At 42.7% G+C, this 19,214-nt stretch overlaps 1 protein-coding gene across 2 annotated transcripts in view; it reads right to left on the bottom strand.

The window, feature by feature from the left end:
- LOC137299549 (mesoderm induction early response protein 2-like) overlaps positions 1-17,906 on the bottom strand; it is a 59,101-nt gene extending 41,195 nt beyond the window's left edge. For both annotated transcript variants that reach the window (XM_067968366.1, XM_067968367.1), the window contains exon 1: positions 17,742-17,906. The gene's annotated coding sequence lies outside the window, so the exon portion shown is untranslated. The remainder of the gene's footprint in view (positions 1-17,741) is intronic.
- Positions 17,907-19,214: the final 1,308 nt, after the last annotated feature.

The following is a 19,214-nucleotide window of genomic DNA, read 5'->3' as shown; positions in this document are numbered from 1 at the left end:
ACACTCCCAGTTGAAATGGACGTGTTGCAGCCATCAGCCTGTGGCAGCTGCAAAGGTCCATTTGACAGGGGGGAGAGACACTCATTGCAGGAGGCCACTCTGTCACTTGGGACAAAGTTTGGCCTCCACCACCCTCCTCCTAACAATAAAATTCACCAACTTGCACACTTACCCCGGTGTCTAGACACATGTACCTACCTTGCAGACCCCCTCAGATGTACATCTTCCGGATGGGGGCCGCTGTAGCTGCAGTCATGACCTCCTCGGAGGGCGAACAGCATCACCAGCCTCGCCGGCCACGCCATCTACCTCTGACATGTGGAGCTCCACAACACAGTGCTGTGACACATCCACCTGCACAGCAGGAGGGAGGGCAACCGCAGAGAGAGATGCGATGCAGAGGGCACTACCCTCGTCACAGAATCCACAGACCGAGGCTCAGCTTCCTGGACCTCTCTGAGCAGGAGTGTACATGGAGGCTCAGAGTCACTCGACATGCAGTCGTGGACATCTGCAGCCTCCTTCATGCCGAGCTGCTCCCGGCTGGCCCGAGCACCATCTTCTTACCTGTCGCTGTCAAAGTCACCACTGCCCTCAACAACTTCTCCTCCGCATCCTTCCAGGGTACCACCGGGGACATCGCCGACGTCTCAGTCATCTGCACAAAAGAGCCCTGCAAGTACATCTACACCCACTCTGCAGTGACACAATGGGTGGCACCAGTTGTGGGTCTTCATAGCGATCCTCAGGAAAGGGCATTATTGCACAAAACAGACAAGATTCGCAATGACGTGGCAGTAGTGGTGACAATATAATATGTAATGTGAGTTGATCAGAAATCAAATATAAGTAAAAACCATGACAAACGCTCAAACACCCTTGTGCATCCCCTTCATGCGCACAACACGTTTGCCTTACGCTTCCTACTGTACATATGTGATGCATGCCCTGTGGCTGCAGCACAGGTAGTGGCAGGTTGAGTGAGGCTGACTGTGAAAGAGATGCACGAGAGGGTGAGTATGAGATAGAGCTATGAGATTGTATGAGGATTGGGTTGAGTGGTAGTGGCGGGATGAGTACTGGCGAGGTGAGTAAGAGCAGGTAAGATGAGGATGAGGTTTGAGTGGGTGTGAGGAGTGATGTGACAGTAGTGTGGGCTGTGCAGAAGGAGATGTGGGGTGGGGGCGGTGATGTGGCAGACGGAGTGTAGGGGAATGAGTAAGTGTACTCACTTTGGCTGACCTACTCAGGTCACTGCAGCGCCTCCTGCACTGTATGCAGGTGCGCGATACGTTGGTGGTGCAGATGAGCTCCTCTGCCACCTCAAGCCAGGCCTTCTTGGTGGCAGAGGCAGGCCGCTTCCTCTCGCCCACCGGGGGGGCGGGGAAGATCTCTGTCCTCCCCCTCCTCCTCACCCCATCCATTAACAGCTGGAGTGAGGCATCATTAACCTGGGAGCAGCAGCCTTCCCCCTGGGCTGCTCCATGCTGTAACTTTTCCTATTTATTGCAGCATCAGTCAGTGGAGGACTGCCCCTTTAAATTGAGCTCCTCCAGCTGACAGACCTTACTGCGCATGCGCAGTCCGCCCACCGTGCAGCTTAGCAGCGGGGAACCCGGAAGAACAGGTAAGTGGATCCAATCAGCCTGCGATTGCATGCGGGACAGACTGATTTCACCGGGCGCGTTACCCACGCACCCAATCGACCCCCCGCCACGGTAATATCGGGCCCATCATTTATCTCCCTCTCCACACCCCCCACCTCCTCAGGGGATTGGGAAGTTTATGATAGGAAAACTCTAGTTCCTCAGGTCAGTAAAGCACATTCATCCCAAAAATGCCTGTCAGTTGGCCTTTATGGAATGGTGTTTCTACCCTGCCAGGGCTATCAATTTGCACATAAGCAGGCCAAGTAGCTCAGGGCTGCTTGTTTCCATCATCTGCTGTCTGACCTTGTTCCCCAGTCAGCAACGATAGTCAGCCTATGACATTTATCACCTCAAATGCCCCAAAGGCAGAACCGATTGGGGGTAAATATGAAATATTTTAAATCAAAAATGAAAATAAAACTTGACTGCCTGCTTTTGATTGACTATAAATACCAGAGTAAAAGAAAAAGTTTATAAAACATACAAGTGCATTATAGGATATGACTGATGGGGTGGTGGAAGCAGATTCAATAGTAACTTTCAAAAAGAGAATTGGACATATACATGAAAAGGAAAATTTTGCACGGCTATGGGGAAAGAGCAGGGAAGTAGGACTAATAGGATAACTTTTTCCAAAGAGTCAGCACATGCATGATGGGCCGAATGGCCTCATACTGTGCTGCAAGATTTTATGATTCGATGACAGTTTAACACTAACTCTACAAATAATGACTTGTATGACATGGTATATTAGCTAATGTCTCTATGTCTATGACAGGAAGTCTAACCATCATATTATCACACCTTTCATTATATGACTGATTAAAGGCATGCTGTATAAAAACCAAAGAGCTATTCCGATCCTTGCACTGTTGAGGAGGATAATTTCAACTAGAGAACAATTAAAAAATTATATTTTGAATAAAATGGTTGAAGTGGCCATTGTGTTCATCTGTCCAAACTTCGTCATGCGTAAAGTGGGCTGTGAATGGCAAGGTAGTCATAACAAATCAAATTCAGTATTACAGCCATGTTTCTAAATTGGTTGTTCAAGATTCACCATATTGCACACTGCAATTTTGATCCTACAGTAATCCCATAGTTAACATGCAGAAAGAAAAGGAACTTGTATTTATAGAATGCAATAGTAAACAAGTAGTAAGAGGAGGGGTGGGCCGATTAGGAACCAAAAAGGAGATCTAGACATGGAGGCATGGCTGGGGTACAAAATTAGTACTTTGCATCTGTCTTTACCAAGGAAGAAGATGCTGCCAAAGTCACAGTAAAAGAGGAAGTAGTTGAGATACTGGATGGACTAAAAATTGATAAAGAGGACGTACTGGAAAGGCTGGCTGTACTTAAAGCAGGTAAGTCACATGGTCCAGATGGGATACATCCTAGGTTGCTGAGGAAAGTAAGTGTGGAAATTGGAGAGGTGCTGGCCATAATCTTCCAATCCTCCTTAGATAGGGGGGTGGTGTCAGAGGACTAGAAAATTGCAAATGTTACACCCTTGTTCAAAAAAGGGTGCAAGGATAAACCCGGCAACGACAGGCCAGTCAATTTAACTTCAGTGGTGGGGAAGCTTTTAGAAATGATAATCCGGGACAAAATTAAAAGTCACTTGGGCAAATGTGGATTAATAAAGGAAAGCCAGCACGGATTTGTTAAAGGCAAATTGTGTTTAACTAACTTGATTGAGTTTTTTGATGAGGTAACAGCAACAACAGTAACAGAGAGAGATGATGAGGGCAATGCGGCTGATGTGTGTATGGACTTTCAAAAGGCGTTTGATAAAGTGCCACTTAATAGGCTTGGCAGCAAAATTGAAGCACAAGGAATAAAAGGGGTAGTGGCAGCATGGACACAAAATTGGCTAAGTGACAGGAAACAGAGAGTAGTAATGAACAGTTGTTTTTCAGACTGGAGGAAGGTGTACAGTGGTGTTCCCCAGGGGTCAGTACTAGGACCACTGCTTTTTATGATATATATTAGTGACTTGGGCGTATAAGGCACAATTTCAAAATTTACAGATGACACAAAGCTTGGAAGTGTAGTAAACAGTGAGGAGGATAGTGATAGACTTCAAGAGGACATAGGCAGGCTGGTGGAATGGGTGGGCACGTGGGAAGTGATATATTTTGGCAGGAAAAACGAGGAGCGGCAATAAAAACTAAATGGTACAATTCTAAAAGGGGGTGCAGGAACAGGGAGACCTGGGGGTATATGTGCACAAATCTTTGAAGGTGGCAGGACAGGTTGAGAAAGCAGTTAAAAAAGCATACAGTATCCTGGGCTTTATAAATAGAGGCATAGAGTACAAAAGCAACGAAGTTATGTTGAACCTTGATAAAACACTGGTTTGGCCACAACTGGAGTATTGTGTCCAATTCTGGGCACCGCTCTTTAGGGAGGTGTGAAGGCCTTAGAGGGGCTGCAGAAGAGGTTTACTGGAATGATTCAAGGGATGAGGAACTTTAGTTACATGGATAGACTGGATAAGCTGGGGTTGTTCTCTTTGGAACAGAGAAGGTTGAGAGGAGATTTGATAGACATGTTCAAAATCATGAAGGGTTTGGATAGGGTAGATGAAGGGAGGCTGTTCCCATTGGCGGAGGGATCAGGAACTGGAGGACACGGATTTAAGGTGAGTGGCAAAAGAACCAAGGCCGACATGAGAAAAAACTTTTTTATGCAGCAGGTGGTTATGATCTGGAATGCGCTGCCTGAAAGAGTGGTGGAAGCAGATTCAACCGTGGCTTTCAAAAAGAAATTGGATAAATACTTGAAGGGAAAAAATTCGCAGGGTTATGGGGAAAGAGCGGGGGAATGGGACTAACTGGATTGCTCTTACAAAGAGTTGGCTCGATGAGCCGAATGGCCTCCTTCTGTGCTGCAACCATTCTATGATTATCATATAATGTATCAAAGCACTTCACTAGTAATGAATTAGTTTTGAAGTGCAGTGACGATCAGTCTGCATTTGTACATTTAATAAATTGTACTAATTCTACAATTGTCACTCTAGATATTGGAGAATATACAAGGTCACCTCCAAGTCATACGCCAAGCTACTTGGACATATACTGCTATTCCTTCATTGTTACTGGGTCAAAATTCTGGAATTCGCTACCTGACGTTATACAGGGAGCACAGGACCGCAACGTTTCAAGAAGGCCCACCACCAACTTCACAGCGTAACTAGGGTTGGACAATAAATGCTGACTTGCCAGTGTCACCCACATCCTAAGAATACTTTTTTAAAAGAACGATTGGGTTCCTTTGCCATTTCACTCTATAGCAACTTCCTCTCCAGGTTCTGCTTTCAGATTGTATTACTGTATCTGGGCATGGTAAAGATTTCCCATTCACCTTTACTGGGAGCCTGAAGATTGTGACAAATTTGACTCAAAATTTCTTTTAGATACTTTGCCAGAAAAGAAATAAGCATTAGACACCAGCAATACTTTACAAACAATCCTAGGTTGACTGGGAGATATTGAAATTCCTATTAGGATACGCCTATTGTCCACAGTTCCTTAATAAAACCTGCTACAATAGTTTAACATAAACAAGTATCATTACACTTCTTCAAGGGAAGTAAAACAAAAAAAAACTGCTTTACTGAAAGAGGCATTTTAGCAGGGATATAGCGAATAATGTTTTAGAAGTGAATACAGCAGATTATGCAAACTACTTTAACATGTCCTTACCCATTGATTTTGCACACGTACATAATAGTGCATGTAATCAAATAATACAAAAATGGACAAGTGTGCTTCAAGCACTATCTGCTCTATCTTAAAGCAAAAAGAACACACAGAGGACTACCATCTGAAGAGCACCAAACACCTGAGAACCAAACGTCACCACTAGAGATACACACAACCATGGAAAAAGTCCTAGTAATGTTGAGGAGAAAGCTTAAAGTAAGGCACCAAGTACTTGTGAGAAAGATATAGCAGAGTTTGTTTGAGAGGTCAGGGTAGACACCCAGCATGCTGAGTACCCGTGCAGAGCTCTAATACGATACAGACCTTAGTAGCCTGTTGTCAAGCCAATGCTGTTAAGCAGTAGCACCGCACTTCAAAGGTTACCTACTTCATTGCACACAACAGTTGCTGGTCTGGGTAGTGAGTCCAACACCCAGATCTGCACTGCAATCTCCCATGAGTGGTGACTTGAAGCAGTGGTCTACTGCACCACAGCCTGCCACTGAGAATATGATCATTCACAAGTCACAATGATCAGTGGACAGAATGAGGAAAGCCCTCCACCAGTTGCACACATGGAGCAGCAAATAATCAGCCAGATAGCATTCAAGTTACAGATTCCAGACATGGCTGCTCATGCATCAGGATAAGTCACAGATTTAGGTAGTGTACCTTCTGTATCCCCTGCAGCTTGCTGGTTGGTTGTGTTGTTGACTGCCAGTGCTACTTCCTCAACTGAGAGTAATATTTAGTAGTTGGGCACATTTACAACCAAAATGGAGAAATTCATGACACTAAATGGGCAAATGTGACAGCAAAAGGAACACTAGAACTACACAAATGAAATTAATTTTTAACATATCCAGAATTCTGTCATTCTTTCACTAAATGGGCAATAATGCATTACGTTTTTCAACAGCCAAACGAGCAATTGCTAATTTTTAAGTTGTCCCCGTGGTTTCCTGAAATATCCTGGTGATATTAAAGTTGAGGGTAGTATAGTCCTTCATAAAAGTAAGTGCAGTTGAGGGAGGTCATTCAGCCCAACTAGCCCATCCTTTCACAGTCATTTACATCCCTCCCCAATTACACTATTTGACTGTTTCTTGAATGATTCAGGAGTTTTTGCTTCCACTATCCCATACAAAATCCATTCAACCCTTCTCGCCCTTGTTTCAATAGAAGCCTCTGATCTCCCTGATCACAGCAATCAACTATCCGACCTAAAAACAATTCCAGCTATTGGTCAACCTGCATGAAGAAGTGTTTCCTGACATTAGCCCTGACTTGCCTTTTACCAGTTTGTACCTAATGTTTTGTTGACATTCTTCTCAGTCTTCATGGACTAGCTGGCATACCTCAGTCAAAGCTTAAGCCTCTGAATTCTGTGATACTTGAAAATATTCTCTTTTGTTAAGCTCACTTACTCCAGATATTTTTTTTAATTTGACTCTGAAGTGCTGAAATGCTACAGTTTATCATCAATAAACGGCTTAATAAGTGCAAATCTGGCAGTGTCGGGACGGTGATACGTGGGAGTTTGCAGGCAGTGAGACAATCCCAAATTGCCACATCTGCAGGAAATGTCTCTGCCTTGAGACACTCCAGCTCAGAGTCATTGAGCTGGAGTGCGAGTTAGAGACACTCCGATAAGGGAGGGGGAGGAATATCTGGATATTTTTCTCCAGAATACAGCACAGGTGCAGGAAGGGACTGTGAGTCAGTAGGGTAAGGGGAACCAAGGGGAGGTGGAGAAGGAGGTCCCGCAGACACTGGTCCTATCCAACAGGTACAATGTACTTGCCACCTGTGAGGATAAGGATGCAAGTTGTGGGGTGGACAGCCAGAATGCTAACCATGACATTGTGGTGTAAGCGGCAGTACGGGGGTGCAGTAAAGAGAGCAGAATAGAAAGGTTGTAGTCATAGAGGATTCAATATTTAGGGGGATAGATAGCATCCTCTGCAGTCGCCACTGTGTCCAGAAGGGTGTGTTGCTTACCTGGTGCAAAGGTAAAGGATATCTTGGAACAACTGGAGAGGAACTTGAAAAGGGAGAGGGAAGATTCAGTTATTATGGTTCACGTTGGGACCAATGACATAGGGAAAAAAGGGGAGGTGGTTCTGCTAAATGAATATCAGACATTAGGAATTAAATTAAAAAACAGGATGTCACAAGTGGTAATTTCGGGATTACTACCCGAGCCACGTGCTAATTGGCATAAGGATAGGCAGTCCAGGAAGGTGAATGTGTGACTGAAAGACTGGTGTGGGAAGGAGGGGTTCCATTTCGTGGCACACTGGTACCAGTACTGGGACAAGAATTGAGCTGTACTGCTGGGACGGGCTCCACCTGAACCGAACTGGGACCAGTGTCCCAGCGGAAAAGATAAATAGGGCTGCGGATAGAGCTTTAAACTAGTAAGACGGGGAGGGACCTGGTGAAAATAACATAAGTCTAAAGATTAAATAAATAGAAGATGAGCACAAAAGTCAGACCAAGGTAAGGAACAAGGGTCACAAACAGAGTTATAGAACATAAGTACAAAACAATTGTTAAAAAATAAAGTGAGGGGAACAATTATTAAAAACAAATTAAATTGCTTGTACAGCAATGTACACAGCATCCAAAACAGAACGGGGGAAACTGAAGGCAATAATCTGTAGCGAGGAGCCAGGTGTAGTGGGGATACCTAAAACATGGCTACATAAGGAACAGGACTAGCAATTAAATATTGCAAGATATAACATGTTTAGAAAGAATAAGGAGAGAAGGGGGGTGGAGTAGCTGTACTAATAAGAGATAACAATGACAAAAGAAAAAAGGGACATAAGCAATATTAAGATAGAAAGAGAATCTATACGGATTGAGACAAAGGATAAGAAGGAATCAATCACGTTAATAGGGGTATTCTACAGACCACCTAATAGTGGAAGGGAAGTGGAGGAAGAAATATGTAGGCAAATCTATGAAATGAGTAAAAGACATTGAATAATAATCATGGGCGATTTCAACGACCCCTAAATAAACTGGCAAGAGGTAAGCAAAGGGAATGGAGTTTTTACAGTGTATACAGGACTCCTTTCTTACCCAGAATGTGAGAAGCCCAACAAGAGAGGAATCACTACTGGACCTAGTAATGGGAAAGCAACCAGAACAGGTAAGAGAAGTAAGCATTGGGAACATCTAAGTAGTAGCGATCATAACATAATAAGGTTTAAAATAATGATCGAGAAAGACATTAAAGACAGGCAAAGACCGAAGTAATAGATTGGAAAAAAGCTCATTTTGGGGGGGATGAGAATGGAACTAGGGAAGGTAAACTGGGAAAACATTTTGACAGACAGAGATAGAACAGCAGTGGGAACTATTTAAAACTGTAATCAAGAGAGTTCAGGAGAAATATATTCCTCTAAAAAAGAGGAAACTAGCCAATAATGAAACACCATGGATGAATAAAGTGATGAGTAAAACTGAAACTAAAGAAAAAGGCATACTCTAAGCACACAGACAACAAAGGAGAGGATGACAAAACAGAATACGAAGAGATTAGGAAGGAGGTCAAAAAAACAATTAGGAAAGCAAAGAGCAACTATGAAATTAAATTATCAAGGAATATCAAAATAAATTAAATATTCTACAGACACATAACAAAAGAAAAATCAGGACAGGGATAGGGCTACCAAGGGATTCACAAGACAAACTCACAGGTAATGACAGCGAAATGGCAGAAATATTAAATAATTACTTTGCCTCAGTATTTACCAGGGAGATCATCAAGGTGGGTATGACATTAGAAGAAGAGATCAAAAAAAGATATAAACACATTTAAGATAGAAAGGTGGGAGATAATTGATAAACTAATCAAACTTGAGGATAAAATCCCTGGTCCAGATGGATTGCATCCGCACATACTAAAAGATGTTAGGGAAGAGATAGCAGAGGCACTATTACCTTTTTATAAAAATTAATTAGAAAAGGGAATAGTGCCAGAGGACTGGCGGACAGCTAATGTGATTCCTATATTTAAAAAGGGAGATAGAACCAGTCCAGCGGACAATAGACCAATTAGCTTAACGTCGGTGGTAGGAAAAATAATGGAATCTTTACTCAAAGATGTAATTGAAAAACATCGAGAAAATGAAAATATAAGAGTAGTCAGCACGGATTTCAGAAGGGAAAGTCATGCTTGACCAACCTTACTGAATTCTTTGAAGAAGTAACAGAAAGAGTAGACAAGGGTAATGCAGTAGATCTAACACATTTAGATTGTCAAAAGGCCTTTGATAAGGTACCGCACTGTAGAATCATGACTAAGGTCAGAGCAATTGGAGTCAGGGGACAGGTAGCAGAATGGATAGCAAGCTGGCTACTAAACAGAAAATAGAGTAGGGGTTAAGGGTAGCGACTAACTGGCAAAAGGTGGGAAGTGCTGTTCCACAGGGATCGGTGCCGGAACACTATTGTTCACAATTTACATTAATTATTTGGACTCGGGAATCGGAAGTAAATGTTCAAAATTTGTGGACAACACGAAATTTGGCGGGGGGTGGGGTTTAGTTAATACAAAAGGAAGAATGTGTCAAAATGCAAGAAGACATTAACAAACTTGCAGAATGGGTGTATAATTGGCAAATGAATTTCAATATAGATAAGTGTGAGGTGGTGCATTTTGGTAGGAAGAAACAGGAGGCCACATATTGCTTGGATAATAAGAATCCAAATGGGAAAGAGGAGCAAAGGGATCTCGGGGTACAGATACACAAATCACTAAAAGTAACGATGCAGGGTAACAAGGTCATAAAAAGGCAAACAAAGCACTGGGGTTCATTTATAGAGGGATAGAATTGAAAAGCACAGAAGTTGTTAAACTTATATAGAACTTTGGTTAGACCACGGAGTACTGTGCACAGTTATGGTCTCCATATTATAGAAAGGATATAGAGGCATTGGAGAAGGTGCAAAAAAGATTCACAAGGATGATACCAGAATTAGAACCACAGAAAACACAGCACAGAAGGGGGCCGTTCGGCCCATCGTATCCGTGCCAGCTTGAAGAACAACCAGGTGCCCATTCTAATCCCACCTTCCAGCACCTGGTCCGTAGCCCTTCAGCTTACAGCACTTTACGTGCAGGTCCAGGTACTTTTTAAAAAAGAGTTGAGGGTCCCTGCCTCTACCACCAATTCGGGCAGCGAATTCCATACACCCACCACCCTCTGGGTAAAAAAGCTTTTCCTCATGTGCCCTCTAATCCTTCCACCAATCAGCTTAAATCTATGTGCTCTAGTTCTTGAACTCTCCGCTAGGGGAAACAGGTACTTCCTGTCTACTCTATCTGGGCCCCTCATAATTTTGTACATCTCAATCAAGTCTCCCCTCAGCCTCCTCTGCTCCAAGGAAAACAACCCCAGCTTATCCAATCTCTCCTCGTAGCTGCAGTTTTCAAGCCCTGGCAACATTCTTGTAAATCTTCTCTGCACTCTCTCCAAAGCAATCACGTCCTTCCTGTAATGTAATGTGGTGACCAGAACTGCGCACAATACTCCACCTTCAGGGACCTGTGCACATGCACTCCAAGGTCTCTCACTTCCTCTACCTCTCGCAATATATTCCCGTTTACTGCATATTCCATTTTACTGTTTGCCCTCCCTAAGTGCATTACCTCACACTTCTCCGGGTTGAACTCTATTTGCCACTTTTCCACCCACTCCACCAACACATTGCTATCTTCTTGGAGTCTACAGCTATCCTCTTCACTATCAACTACACAGCCAATTTTTGTGTCATCTGCAAATTTGCCAATCATGCCCCCTACATTCAAGTCCATATCATTAATATATACCACAAACAGCAAGGGACCCAACTTTGAGCCCTGTGGCACACCACTGGAAACGGATTTCCATTCGCAAAGACATCCATCGACTTTTACCCTTTGTTTCCTGAGCCAATGTTGGATCCAATTCGCCACATTTCCCTGCATCCCAGGGGCTTTTACCTTTCTGACCCGTCTACCATGTCCTTGTCAAATGCCTTACTAAAATCCATGTGGACAACATCCACTGCACTACCCTCATCAATCCTCCTGGTCACTTCCTCAAAGAATTCAATCAGATTTGTAAGGCATGACCTTCCCTGAACAAATCCATGCTGACTATCCCTGATTAAACCATTCCAAGTGACAGTTTATCCTATCTCTCAGTATTGACTAATAGTTTGCCCACCACCGACGTAAGACTGACCGGCCTATAATTGTTCGGCCTTTCCCTCCTACCCCTTTTTAAACAATGGTACTACGTTTGCAGTCTTCCAGTACCTCCCCTGTATCTAGCGAGGATTGGAAAATGATCCTCAGAGCATCCGCTATTTCCTCCCTGGCTTCCTACAATAGCCTAGGAAACAATCCATCTGGCCCTGGTGACTTATCAACTTCCAAGGATTCCAGACCCTCTAGGACGTCCTCTCTTGTTATGTTTACCTTATCCAATATTTCACACCTCTCCTCTTTAACTACTACGTCCGGATCATCCCTTTCCTTTGTGAATACGGAGACAAAATATTCATTTAAAACCCTACCCACATCCTCTGCTTCTACACACAAGTCACCCTTATCATCCCTGATAGATCCCACCTTTTCCTTAGTTATCCTCTTGTTCTTAATGTACTGATAAAACATCTTTGGGTTTTCTTTAATCTTACTAGCTAATATTTTTTCATGCCCTCTTTGCTTTCCTTATTTCCTTTTTTACATCATCCCTGTACTTTCTATACTCTTGAAAGGATATACTGGGGTATATCCTTTCAAGAGTATAGAATATACAGGCTGGGGCTCTTTTCTCCAGAAAAGAAAAGGCTGAGGGGTGACCTGATCGAAGTCTTTAAGATAATGAAAGGGTAGACAGAGAGAAAATGTTCCCACTTGTGGGGGAGTCCAAAACTAGAGGTCATCAATATAAGATTGATAATAAATCGAATAGGGAATTCAGGCAAAATTTCTTTACCCAAAGAGTTGTAAGAATGTTGAGTAATTGAGGCAAATAGCATAGATGCACTTAAGGGGAAGCTAGATAAGCACACGAGGAAGAAAGGAATTGAAGGGTATGCTGATAGGGTTAGATGAAGTAGGGAGGGAGGAGGCTCATGTGGTGCATTAACGCCAGCATAGACCAGTTGGGCCGAATGGCCTGCTTCTGTGCTTTAGACTTCATGTAACTGAGCCTGGCTGAAACTTGATAAAGGGATACAATCTCAAGATAAGTTCCACTCACTTTCATCGACTGTGGTTGATACTTCTTCAACGACAGATGGCTGGTCAAGAGTTAGTCATTTTTCATCATTGTTTAGTCCAATCCGTGAAGCACAGAGCTTCCCAAAGCATGTGCATACCAAAGTCCCGATTCGGTCATCTGGTTATTACTCACATTGCTGTAGATGCTGTTTCCCTTGCTCCATTTCAAGAATCTTTTGTTCTGTGTGTATCAGTGAACACCTTCTTGGTTGGTGTCGCAGAAGTATGCCCTACAGCTTCAAGTTGTGCTTCCTTTGCCAACTCCAAGAACACTTGCCATGTTTGAGCTGGTTGTGCACAACATCCTTGGGAAGTCTGCTGCAATTCATCCAAACAAGATGCCCTGCTTAGTGCAGCTGTGATCTTACTAGCATCGTCTCAATGTTACTTGATTTTCCACATTTCAGCACCTCACAACTGGCAATGTGGTCCTGCCATTTGATATGCACAAGGGATCTGAGGTGGCACAGCTGAAACTTGATGAATTCTTTGATGTCACAGTAGTATTACCAGGTAGAACAAAGGTGAGATCAGAACTCTGTAATAGACTTTGAGTTTGATGTTTAACGTTATACCATGCTGAGCCTAGCCTCTCTGCTTTGACAGGCTGAAAACAGCAAATGTCCTTTTTGATGTGAAAACACTTTCTGATCAGTGAGAGCAGTGTTCAACTGAAAACTTCCCAGATAGACAAACTCTGTTAACTGTATTCAGTCCAGCATCGTTGATGTTGATGGTTTGACATAATGGGCCAGAAATCGCTCCAGAGTTAATGGTAAAGCTCAACAGCGTTCTCCTTTTAGTGGTGAATTGAAGGAGCAAGTTCCCACGTTTGCACATGCGCAGTAAAATGCGGAAATCGTGAACTCGCTCCTACTGGTTCACTGGCAGTATGACAGCTTTGAATTAAAGGCCATGATGTGGAGATGCCAGTGTGGATAACCTGATGTTGTAAGATTCCTTACATTTGAATTAAAGGGACATCACTCGCTGCAATCAGAGAAATCATTGAAAAAGTGCAAACTTGCTTATCTGCCCAGCTGGAAAGTAACTAATTACACCACTAAACAGGTACACATAAAAATACAAGGTCTAAACCAAGTTTTAAAAGTGCATTTCATCTTAATGACTGCCAAACAATTAAAAATGAACTTTTAAAAATGTGGAGTCTCATATCACTCCATACTTAATAGTTTTTGGTCAAAAAAATTAACATTTTTTCCTTCTCTCATTTTAGTCAAATATTTCTTTGGTATTTTATTAAAAAAATTTTTTTTTTTTAAATTTACAATGACATCCAGAATACTAACTTTAAATGAATGAAGTCTGCTTGCATGCTTGAGCAATGCAGCCTGAATCTGTGGGTGCGACTTCTCTTTCTGACAGATTTTGTGAGTGTGAATTCTCCTCACAGATGTTTCCAGCCCGGCGGCAACTCACGTTGCACAGAGGCTGGGTTGATAGCACACACCGCACATTTTGTTTCAAGTTCAAATTCAAGCAATTGGACGCCACAGAGCCCGCAGTAAGTATTTTCGTTAATTAAATTCACAGGAGCTGCAGTGAGCATTGCCTCACCACTGCGATTTCTGGCCCGTTATTTATTGGGTGCAGGTTGGTACATCACCTGTTTTCTTTTGATTTGTGATAAGCCCATAATTCTTCACTACTGCTACAATTCTGTGCATGGGTATGTGCTTCAATTGCAGTCATCAGCAAACAGGAGTCCATGAATGTGCTCCTCACTAACCTTGGTCAAACCATGCAGTCTGCTCACTGAAGAGCTTTCCAGATGCACGAAACCTGGTGAATGACTGCATTCCAATCTTTTGTGACATTAATCACTGCTGTAAAGAGACCAAAGAGGCTCAGTATAAGAACACAACCGGCTTGATTCTTTGAAGATGTTAAATGATTTGGAAAGGACATCATCTACACACAATCTCTCAAGTATACACTCTTGTAGTTGGTGAACAATCTGCATAACCTTTTCCAGACGTCCATACGTGGACTGCAATTTCTGCAATCAAAATCTGCCGACTTTATCAAATGTCTAAGTAGAATTCCAGACTGTTCTCTGCATTTTTCTTACATAGAGTCTACAGCACAGGCCATTCGGCCCAACTTGTCTCTGCCAGCATTTAAGCTCCACCTCCCTCCCCTCTTCATCTAACTATCAGCAAAACCTTCTATTCGTTTCTCCCTCATGTGCTTATCTAGCTTCCCCTTAAATGCATCTATGCTATTTGCCTCAACTGCACCTAATGGTAGTACATTCCACATTCTTACCAGTCTATGGGTAAAGTAGTTTCTCCTGAATTCTCTTAGATTTATTAGTGACTATATTCTATTTATGACCTCTAGTTTTGGACACCCCCACAAGTGGAAACATTTGCTCTATGGCCACCCTTTCATTATTTTAAAGACCTCTATCAGGTCATCACTCGGCCTTCTCTTTCAGGCCCCAGCCTGTTAAGCGTTTCCTGATAAGTATATTCTCTCAGTTGATAACATCCTTGTGAATTTTTTTTGCACCTTTTATAGAAACATAGAAAATAGGAGCAAGAGTAGGCCATTCGGCCCTTTGGGCCTGTTCCGCCATTCAAAATTATCATGGCTGATCGTCTAACTCAGTACCCTGTTCCCACTTTTTCCTCATATCCCTTGATCCCTTTAGCATTAACAAATATAGAAACATGAGACTAGAAATGTGTACAGTACTCCAAGTGTGATCTAACCAAGGTTCTGTACAAGTTTAACATAGCTTTTCAATTCTATTCCTCTAGAAATGAACTCCACTGCTTGGTTTAACTTTTTAATGGCCTTATTAACCTGCGTTGCTACTTTTAGTGATTTGTGTATCTGTCCCCCTAGATCTCTGCTCCTCTACTACATTTAGACTCTTATTATCCAAGCAGCATGTGGCCTCCTTATTCTTTCTACCAAAATGCACCAACTCACAATTGTCTATATTGAAATTCATTTGCCATTTACATGCCCATTCTACAAGTTTATTAATGTCTTCCTGTATTTTGTCGCATCCTTCCTTTGTGTTAATCATTCTCCCTTTGTTATCGTACATCAACACAATCATACTGATTGCGCTTCTTTTTGTTCTGAATCCACTACATTTCTGAAAAGACATCAGTAAACTATCGGCTGCTCCAGTTTTCTTTTGAAGATCAGAGTATATTGGATCATCCACTGGATTACATTCTGCATATGGACAATGGGGAGGGAGAGAAAAAGACTACTACATATGTGGCTGTCCAATATTTGGTAAGAAACTAACTAATAGATCTCGATCAAGAAATTCTCAGCTTTCTTATACTTCTGCAAGGATGTGCACTCAAACCGATGCACATGGATAGTCTTCACTGTTGAGAATTTGTTTAGTTTTTTTTCCATGAGAAACTGCAACCATTATTCAGGGATCACTCACCTTGTAGGAACTTGCAATTTGTATTTTTGAAAGGAATATTTAATTCCTAACAGGTCTATGCCTCATTGCACCCAGTGCTTCTTTTACCCGTTAACACGAATGGCTGGCTTGGAGGTAACATTCCATGAAGACACGGTTTTTGATAAGAGCTACATGGTTAGTCTTTTGGGAAATAATAAACTGAGACTATGTGGGGTTGTTACCATTTTGCTAATTAAAATAATTGAGACTATTCTCATCCTTACTTTGCAATGCAGAGTTATTTCACCTTCAAAAGTCGGCTCTCATATGCTTCTGCATTGCTTGCCGTTCAGTCGCACCTCCCAGTTTCTTCCTAGCTTCCCGTTCTAACGCTCCCTTTTTTAAAAAAAACTTTGGTCTATTTAAAACTGAGTTTTTCAAACTCAACAACAATCTTCCGTTCGATGTGTATTTCAGCTGTTTGACGCACTCATTTCAGTTAAACTAGCATTTCCATCTTACTTACATTACGTCATTTACCCGACCATTGGATACAGTTCACCACATACAATTGTGATGGAATAATGTCCTATATTACACTGCCGTTGTACCAGACTCAGGCAAAGCTGGCATTGCTTTGCATACTGTAGCAGCATACGATAGTGGAATCTAGCGGCAGAAATAAAGCCATCAAAACAGATCAAATCACAAACCGACAGCCCTGCCGAGTTTTCAAAACTATAAAACTGTTTCGAAGTTCTGGGCGAATAGACACACCATATTAAATATATTTTTAAAAAGACAACCAACGCTTCAACTTCTGCCAATGCACAATGGACTTGTAATGTAGACTCCATACGGCCAGTTTAGAGATGGTGTACGACGGTCTGAAAACGAACTGGGAGAAGGGTTTGGACAGCTCAATTTTCCTCCTGTTGTAATTGAATTTTGCAACAGTAAAATCCCTCCTTGCAATTAAGTATGATTGCAATAAATACATGTGTTTATATATAAACACATCAGAGTACATTGGATCATCCACTGGATTGCATTCTGCATATGCACAATGGGGAAAGAGAAAGAGAATACCACATATGTGGCCGTCCAATATAAGAAACTAGCAAAAAGACATCGATCAAGAAATTTTAAAAAGCAAAATACGGTGAGAATGCTGGAAATCTGAAATAAAAACAGAAAATGCTGGAAATACTCAGCCGGTCAGGCAGCATGTGGAGTGAGAAACAAGGGAAGCAACGTTTCAGGTCACCGACCTGCGGAGTGTTTCCAGCATTTTCTGTGTTCCATCGAGAAATCCTCAGCTTTCTTACACTTCTGCAAGGGTGTGCACTCAAATAAAAAAAGGAGTGCAGATATGCACCAGGTTGGAATAAATGGAAACCCCGAGGCTAATTCCGGCACAGTTGCTTTCTCGGCGCCTCTGGGGCAATGTGGCACTAAGTTTACAAAAACTGAGTACGCTGGCGCGCAGGCGCAGTGGGCGCCGGTAGCTGTCAGGTTGAGCTGAGCCGGGCCGGGACAGGCGCTCAAACCCACCCCCCATCCCCGCCCCCCTCCTCACACCCCACCCACCCACGGGGCGCACACACACACACATACACACACACACATACACCCCCCCCCCCCCCCCCCAAAACAAAATTTAAAAAAAAATCACTCGCCGTTAATACCTGCACCCGCCGACTCCAAATTCACCAACCCCAGCGGCTCAAGCGCCGCTACCTCGATCTATACCTCAACAGCCGGCCGCTCGGTAGCCAGTAAAAACGCGGCGCAGTCATTAAATCACATCAGGGTAAAATCAGCTCTTTCGCCGCCTCACCTCCGCCATATTGTTTCTGTCTCTGCCTGGGAAATCCGAACGCCGGTTCCCGGATGTTAAGTAGTGTGCTGCTGGACAGCGCCGCTGCTGGCGGTGGGAGGGAGTGCTGGAGGATTACAGGAGAGGAGCAGAGGTTGGAGGGGGTGTGTCACTGGGGCGGTGGACTTGCCTTTATTGCGTTTAAAGGGACAACCGGACAAGTCTCCTTTCCTCCTCCTTGCTGTGTAGTTGTCTTCCTTTCTCTCGAGTCTTTAGCAGGACCCACTTGGGTTGCTTTGTTTTACTATGATGTAATTTTCACATCGTTCACCTGACGAAGGAGGTAGCCTCCGAAAGCTTGTGAATTTAAAATAAAATTGCTGGACTATAACTTGGTGTTGAAAAATTGTTTACAATTGTCAACCCCAGTCCATCACCGGCATCTCCACATTATGTAAAGAGTCTTACAACACCAGGTTATAGTCCAACAGTATTATTTGAAATCACAAGCTTTCGGAGGAAGCTTGTGATTTCAAATAATACTGTTGGACTATAACCTGGTGTTGTAAGACTCCTTACATTTGTCCACCCCAGTCCATCACCGGCATCTCCACATCATCTTTACTATTATCAGTATTTTTTTCCCTGAAATAACCCATAAGGAGACACTGGGTTGCCCCAGTGTCACCATCCGAAAAACCAAACAAAAAAAGTGTCCCCCCTTTTCTAACTCACCTCACCGTGAGAGACCCAATTTATTTTCAGAACCACCAATACAATTGGTTTGTGATCCCCAATCAAGATTTTTTTTTGTTTAGAAGAGAGAAACTGGAAAGGCTGGAGATTAAAAATATTGGAAGCAAATCTGTTAGCACCTGAAAAGAGAGGTTAACATTTCATTGGAACCCTCAATCAGAACGAAACTGTGTTTAAGGACGAGGAGCATCAAAATAGGTCACTCTGTAACCAAACATTGTGGCTCGCTTCAAATGACAAACCCGCTACCCCAACTTTGGTTCCACTATTTTGATCTTTTTTACTCAAAAAAACTCCACAGAATCAAATGGACAATGCTTTTTTGTAACATTTAATTTAGCAAGTTAATAAACAATACAACAATCAATACCAACAAAGGGCAACATTGATTCCCCATAAGTTTTAGAGGTCATTCCACAAAAGAAAGACTTGCATTGAAATAGTGCCTTTCACAACCTCAGGACCCAAAGTTCTTTACAACCAGTGAAGTAGTTTTGAAGTGTAGTCACTGCTGTAATGTAGGATTATTTACATGAGAACCAGTAACTCCAGATGTTCTGGTAAAATTCATCTTTAAATACAAGTT

The sequence above is a fragment of the Heptranchias perlo genome, chromosome 29 (genome assembly GCF_035084215.1).
Source record: "Heptranchias perlo isolate sHepPer1 chromosome 29, sHepPer1.hap1, whole genome shotgun sequence".
NCBI lineage: Eukaryota > Metazoa > Chordata > Chondrichthyes > Hexanchiformes > Hexanchidae > Heptranchias > Heptranchias perlo.
Note: the sequence above shows the minus strand (reverse complement) of the source record. Positions and strands in the feature narration are given on the sequence as shown.